The 8,136-nt window shown below is 40.5% G+C and overlaps 1 pseudogene; it reads left to right on the forward strand.

Moving 5' to 3' along the window:
- The first annotated feature begins 1,566 nt into the window (after positions 1-1,566).
- On the forward strand, positions 1,567-3,235 carry LOC136150214 (growth hormone-inducible transmembrane protein-like; annotated as a pseudogene).
- Positions 3,236-8,136: the final 4,901 nt, after the last annotated feature.

Here is an 8,136-nt window from a genome sequence, read left to right on the forward strand (position 1 = left end):
GAAGTTCATAGTTCACGAACTGTTGAAGCCTGGCTTGGATAATTTTGAGCATTACTCTGCTAGCATGTGAGATGAGTGCAATTGTGTGGTAGTTTGAGCATTCTTGGCATTGCCTTTCTTTGGGATTGGAATGAAAACTGATCTCTTCCAGTCCTGTGGTCACTGCTGAGTTTTCCAAATTTGCTGGCATATTGAGTGCAGCACTTTCACAGCATCATCTTTCAGGATTTGAAATAGCTCAACTGGAATTCCATCACCTCCACTAGCTTTGTTCGTAGTGATGCTTCCTAAGGCCCACTTGACTTCACATTCCAGGATGTCTGGCTCTAGGTGAGTGATCACACCATCGTGGTTATCTGGGTCATGAAGATCTTTTTGTACAGTTCTTCTGTGTATTCTTGCCACCTCTTCTTAATATCTTTTGCTTCTTTTAGATCCATACCATTTCTGTCCTTTATTGTGCCCATCTTTTCATGAAATGTTCCCTTGGTATCTATAACTTTCCTGAAGAGATATCTAGTCTTTCCCATTCTATTGTTTTCCTCTATTTCTTTGCACTGATCACTGAGGAAGGCTTTCTTATCTCTCCTTGCTATTCTTTGGAACTCTACACTCAAATGGGTATATCTTTCCTTTTCTCCTTTGCCTTTCACTTCCATGATCTTAGTTTTTTTTAATATCTAGTTTTAAGCCTGACGCTTTCACTCTCCTCCTTCATCCTCAAGAAGTTCTTTAGTTCCTTCTTTGCTTTCTGCCATTAGGGTGGTATCTTGTGCATATCTAAAGTTGTTGATGTTTCTCCCACCTATCTTGATTCCAGCTTGTAACTCATCCAGCCTGGCATTTCTCATGATGTGCTCAGCATATAGGTTAAACAAACAGGGTGACAGCAGAGAGCCCTGTCACACTCCTTTCTCAATCTTGAACCAATCTGTTGTTCCATACAGGGTTCTAACTATTGCTTCTTGATCTGCATACAGGTTTCTCAGGAGACAGGTAAGATGGTCTGGTATTCTCATCTCTCTGAGAGCTTTCCACAGTTTGTTATGATCCCCACAAAGACTGTAGTGTAGTTGATGAAACAGAAATAAATGTTTTTCTGGAATTTCCTTGCTTTCTCTATAATCCATCAAATGTTGGCAATTTGATCTCTACTTCCTCTTCCGTTTCTAAACCCAGCTTGGACATCTGGAAGTTCACGGTTCACATAACACTGAAGCTTAGCATGAAAGATTTTAAGCATGACCTTACTAACATGGGAGATGAGTGCCACTGCCCAATAGTTAGCACATTCTTTAGTACTACCATTCCCGGGAATTTTTCTTATTTAAGATGAAGACTTTAGCATAGTTCTACTCATTTATTCCTTCCCTGATTTTTGTTCACATTGTTTGAGATCTTAGCACAAGATAATTTTCATTAAGTGAAAATTATAGAATAAGAGGTGGACGGAGGGCACGGGACATGTGTGTGGTTGTGTTTTGCCAGCCCTGAAGGGAAATTGAGCACTCGAGGTGACCAGGGACTGTGCATTTCAAATACGCTTGGTAAACCTGGTGCACCACCATGCTGGCTGCAAGACTTGTGTGTCTGCGGACATCACCTTCCAGGATTTTCCACCCGGCTTTCACCTTCCATGTTGTGAAGAATCCCATCGATGGAAGATAACATGAAAAAGAATATATATGCATATATATTAAAAACTGACTCACTTTGCAAAAATCTGACATGACTTAGTGACTCAACAATAGCAACACATGAAACTAACACATCATTATAGATCAACTACACTTCAATAAAACAAATTTTAAAAAAGAAAGTATGAAAAAGTATTTATAGTAAGCTAACCTCTGAGTAAGGAATTAGGGAAGATAATTATATATTTGCATTTGCCAATACCTGGAATAAGAAATACTGAAAGTATATGCAAGGAAAAAAATATATATATATATACATAAGGGTAGGGAATAGACTAAACAAGCACAGAAGTAAAGTGACTTCACAAAGTAGACTTTTAAATATAGGTTTTTTTTCATTTGAATCATGGACTTATTTTTTTCTGTGGTTGAAGTATAGTTGATTTACAGTATACAGCAATATGAGTCAGTTATATATATGTATATATATATGGATATATGTATGTATTCTTGTTCAGATTCTTCTCCACTGTAGGTTATTGTGGGATACTAAGTATAGTTCCCTGTGCAATACAGTAGGTCCTAGTTGTTTATACAAACTTATTCCTTTTAGGTAAAGAATTGGAAACAATAAAAAAGAATTGCAACATAACCTAATCTAAAAAAAAATAATTCCATGACAAAGAATCAGTCACTCCTAACAGCCAGCAGGGAATATGCCACAAAGACAAGAGTTGGGATCCAGCATGGGAAAACTGGCCAAGAACTCACAGAGGCAGCTTTGGAACCATCACTGGAAAAAATATTTTAAATAGATCCGATGGGAAGATGTTGGTCTATGAGCTTTGTGTTACTGTGGGCTGGGAATGTCTAATGAGATTGGAGCTATGGAAAAGGCTGTAATTTGGCCTCAGTAAGTAAAGGATAGAACTTGTTCCACCTACATGGACTTCGCAGCGGTATCGGTTTCGTCTTTTCTGGCGGTGAGCAGAACTGCTCTCATGAACTTAATGACGAGAGGCTCGGGTAACCATTGGTACAGCTTTCAATTGCACCTGCTGTCATACAGTGATGATTGAAGCTGAAGCGTCGGTACAGTGGGTAACACATGACTAGAGCCCAGACCCAAAGCATCTTGCTTGGCTACTATATCCTGCTGTGATGTGTGCAGCGGTGGCTCCTCTGATGATGTTAAGGGGGCCTCTTCTCAGAGCTGAGTGGCAGACAGTTGGCATTGTGGGGGACCTCTTCCCTGTGACCACAGGCGTGTTTGCCCAGTGAGACGTTTCTGAACATGGGAGCATGTGGGGGTGGGCCTGGGTCTGGTCTGTGTCCTCACCGGGATCTATGTTTTTTGACCTACCACGGCGGCTGCTGCCACTCTGTACTCAGTGGCAATTGATGGTGGATTAGTTCTTTGCAGCATGTTTCTTCTGTATGACAAACAGAAAGTAATCAAGCATGCAGAAGTCATACAGGTGTGTGGAGTTATAAAATATGATCCCATCAGTCTGATGCTGGGAATCTGCCTGGATGCAGTAAACATATCTATGTGAGTTGCCAGTGTTCCAACAACTGGAGGCAATAGAAAGAAGTGAAGTGACCAGCTTCTGACTTCTTAATACATCAAATATCTGGCTTGTTTAATAGGGGCAGATATTAAATAGTTTGTCCAAGCAGCTTTTGTTGAAGTTCAGGAGATAAGAATTTGAGACCTCCCTGGTATTTTAGTGGCTAAGAATCCTCCTGCCAATGCAAAGGACACGGGTTTGACCCCTAGTCTGGGAATGTTCCACATGCCATGGGGCGATGAAGCCCCGTGTGACACAGCTACTGAGTCTGCTCTCTAGAGCCTGCAAACTGCAGCTAGCAAGCCTGCAAGCTGCAACTGCTGAAGCCCATGCACCTAGAGCCTGTTCTCTGCAACAAGAGAAGCCACACAATGAGAGACCCACACTCAGCCACACAATGAGAGACCCACACTCAGCCATTTCAGCACAGCCAAAAATAAATAGATAAATAATAAATTTTTAAAAAGAGAGAGAGAGTGCTACCAATTATAGGGAACAGGATAGTCTCAAAGTATCTAGAGAAAAAAAGAAGATAAGAACACATTGCCATATGTAAAACAGATCATCAGTGTGAGTTCAATGCTTGAAGCAAGGACCCAAAGGCTTACGGAGAGGGGAGGGAGGGAGGCAGAAGAGGGGTTCAGGATGAAGGGGACACATCTATGCTTATAGCAAAAAAAAAAAAAGAAAAGAAAATCACAATATTGTAAAGTAATAATCCTCTGATTAAAATTAAAAAAAAAAAAAAAAAAAGAACTTGTGAGCACGTTTCAAGTGTGCCAGTAACATAACGCTTCAGGTCTGCTTTTTCTTCTAGAAAATAAATTCTGTAGTTCTCTGCCAATAGCACACACACATTTTCAATTCTCATGTTGAGTAATTCGAAAGTGTTCTTGGAAGTGGTCAAACAGGAGATGACAAGAGTGAACACCGACAGTCTAGGTATCAGTGGACTAAAATGGACTGGAATGGGAGAATTTACTTCAGATGACCATTATATCTACTACTGTGGACAAGAATCTCTTAGAAGAAATGGAGTAGCCCTCATAGTCAGCAAAAGCAAAATGCAGTACTTCGGTGTAGTCACAAAAATAACAGAAATGATCTCTGTTTGTTTCCAAGGGAAACCATTCAATATCACAGTAATACAAGTCTATGCCCCAACCACTAATGCTGAAGAAGCTAAAGTTGAACAGTTCTGTGAAGGCCTATAAGACCTTCTAAAACTAAACCAAAAAAGACAAAAAAAAAATGTCCTTTACATCATAGGTGACTGGTCAGAGATACCTGGAGTAACAGGCAAGTTTGGCCGTGAAGTACAAAATGAAGCAGGGCAAAGTCTAACAGAGTTTTGCCAAGAGAACACACTCATCATAGCAAACATCCTCTTCCAACAACACAAGAGACAGCCCCACACATGACTGTATTCTTTGCAACACCAAAGATGGGGACGTTCTATACAGTCAGCACAAGCAGGAACAAGACTGGGAGCTGACTGTGGCTCAGATCATGAACTCCTTACTGAAAATTTCAGACTTAAATTGGAGAAAATAGGGGAAACCACTAGGCCATTTAGGTATGACCTAAATCAAGCCCCTTACAGTCACACAGTGGAAGTGACAAATAGATTCAAGGGATTAGGCCTGATAAACAGAATGCCTGAAGAACTATGGATGGAGGTTTATAACACTGTACAGGAGGCAGTGATCAAAACCAGCCCCAAGAAAAAGAAACGCGAAAAAGCAGAATGATTGTTTAAGGAGGCCTTACAAATAGCTGAGAAAAGAAGAGAAGCAAAAAGCAAAGAAGAAAAGGGAATGCAGAGTTCTGAATCTGCAGAGCTCTGAAGAATATCAAGGAGAGATAAGAAAGCTTTCCTAAATGAACCATGCAAAGAAATAGAGGAAAACAAAATAATGGGAAAGACTAGAGATCTCTTCAAGAAAATTGGAGATACCAAGGAAAACACTTCATGCAAAATGGGTAGAATAAAGGACAGAAATGGTATGGACCTAACAGAAGCAGAAGAGATTAAAAAGAGGTGGCAAGAATACACAGAGTGAAAGTCACTAAGTCATGTCTGACTCTTTGCAAACCCATGGACTATACAGTCCATGAAATTCTCCAGGCCAGAATACTAGAATAGGTAACCTTTGCCTTCTCCAGGGAATCTTCCCAACCCAGGGATCAAACCCAGGTCTCCTGAATTGCGTGCAGATTCTCTATCAGCTGAGCCACAAAGGAAGCCCAAGAGTACTGGAGTGGGTAGCCTATCCCTTCTCCAGCAGATCTTCCTGACCCAGGAATTGAACTGGGGTCTCCTAAATTACAAGATGATTCTTTACCACCTGCACAATCAGGGAAGCCCAGCATACACAGAAGAACTATACAAAAAAGATCTTCATGATCCAGATAACCACAGTGGTGTGATCACTCAGCTAGAGCCAGACATGCTGGAGTGAGAAGTCAAGTGGGCCTTAGGGAGCATCACTACGAACAAAGCTTAGGAACACATCACTTCAGGCATTCTGTTTATCTGATCTAATCCCTTGAATCTATTTGTAAATTCCACTGTGTAATTATAAGGGGTTTGATATAGGTCATACCTGAATGGTCTAGTAGTTTTCCCTACTTTCTTTTAACTCTGAAATTTTCAATAAGCAGTTCATGATCTGAGTCACAGTCAGCTCCCAGTCTTGTTTTTGCTATGAACAAAGTTAGTGGAGGTGCTGGAATTCCAGCTGAGCTTTTCAGATCCTAAAAAAAAAAATGATATTGTTAAAGTGCTGCACTGAACATGCCAGCAAATTTGGAAAACCTGTCAGAGGTGGCCACAGGACTGGAAAAGGTCAGTTTTTTATTCCAATCCCAAAGAAAGGTAATACCAAAAAAATGTTCAAACTCCGGCACAATTGCACTTATTTCACCCAAAAGCAAGGCTGTGCTCAAAATTCTCCAAGTGACTCTTCAACAGTACATGAACTGAGAACTTCCAGAGGTACAAACTGGATTTAGAAAAGCCAGAGAAACCAGAGATCCAATTGCCAGTATCCATTGGATCAGAGAAAAAGCAAGGGAACCCCAGAAAAAACATCTACTTCTGCTTCACTGACTATGCTAAAGCCTTTGACTGTGTGAATTACAACAAATTGTGGAAAATTCTTAAAGAGATGGGAATACCAGACCTCCTTACCTACCTCCTGGAAACCTGTATGCAGGTCAGGAAGCAACATTTAGAACCAGACATGGAAAAATGGACAGGCTTCAAATTGGGAAAGGGGTACATCAAGGCTGTATATTGCCACCTTGTTTATTTAACTTATATGCAGAGTACATCATGAGAAGCACTGGGCTGGATGAAGCACAAGCTGGAATCAAGATTGCCGGCAGAAATACCAGTAACCTCACATATGCAGATAACACCACCCTTATGGCAGAAAGTGAACAGGAACTAAAGAGCCTCTTGATGAAGTTGAAAGGTCAGAGTGAAAAAGTTGGTTTAAAACTCAACATTCAAAAACCAAGATCATGGCATCTGGTCCCATCACTTCATGGCAAATAGATGGGGAAACAGTGGAAACAGTGACAGACTTTCTTTTCTTGGGCTCCAAAATCACTGCAGATGGTGACTGTAGCCATGAAATTAAAAGACTCTTTCTCCTTTGAAGGAAAGCCATGACAAACCTAGACAGGATATTAAAAAGCAGAGACTTACTTTGCAGACAAAGGTCTGTATAGGCAAATCTATGGTTTTTCCAGTAGTCATGTATGGATGTGAGAGTTGGACTATAAAGAAAGCTGAGTGCCGAAAAATTGATGCTTTCGAACTGTGGTGTTGGAGAAGACTCTTGAGATTCCTTTGGACTACAAGGAGATCAAACAAGTCAATCCTAAAGGAAATCAACTCTGAAGATTCATTGGAAGGACTGATGCTGAAGCTGAAGCTCCAATACTTTGGCCACCTGAAGGAAAGAGCCGAATCATTGAAAAAGACCCTGATGCTGGGAAATATTGAAGGCAGGAGAAGGGGACAACAGAGGATGGGATGGTTGGGTGGCATCACTGACTCAATAAACATGAGTTTCATACATCCAACCTGGACTGGCGATCTGTTTCACACTTGATAATTTACATGTTTCGATGCTGTTCTCTCAGATTATCCCACCCTCACCTTCTTCCATAGAGTCCAAAAGTCTGTTCTATACATCTGTGTCTCTTTTTCTGTCATGCATATAGGGTTATCATTAACATCTTTCTAAATTCCATATATATGCGTTAGTATACTGTATTGGTGTTTATTATTATTATACTGTATTGGTGTCTATTATCAAGTGTGAAACAGATTGCTGGTCCAGGTTGGATGCATGAGACAAGTGCTCAGGGCTGGTGCACTGGGATGACCCAGAGGGATGGGATGGGGAGGGAGGTGGGAGGGGGGTTCAGGATGGGGAACACATGTAAATCCATGGCTGATTCATGTCAATGTATGGCAAAAACCACTACAATATTGTAGAGTAATTAGCCTCCAACTAATAAAAATAAATGAAAACAAAAATAAAATAAACATGAGTTTGAGCAAGCTCTGGGAGATTCTGAGGGACAGGGAAGCCTGGCGTGCTGCAGTCCATGGGGTCGCAAGGAACCGGACATGACTGAGTGGCTGAGTGACAACATTGAAATGTTCTAATGAGTGTGAAAACCAAGGTTTATGATGCAGGAATTAAGTATTTTATCTATTTTTAAATTGATTTGGTTAAGTGAAATTTAGCAAACTTGTGAACCTGCATTTTTTTTTAATGTGGAATATTAATGAGTAGTGTCCTAAGTAATATATGGGTTTGGTAAAGGGACCAGAGAGAAGTAAAGAGTCATCTGCAGTCTTTTTTTTTTTTTTTAATATTATTTTATTAGTTGGAGGCCAATCACTT

Source organism: Muntiacus reevesi, chromosome 18 (genome assembly GCF_963930625.1).
Source record: "Muntiacus reevesi chromosome 18, mMunRee1.1, whole genome shotgun sequence".
NCBI classification, from domain to species: domain Eukaryota; kingdom Metazoa; phylum Chordata; class Mammalia; order Artiodactyla; family Cervidae; genus Muntiacus; species Muntiacus reevesi.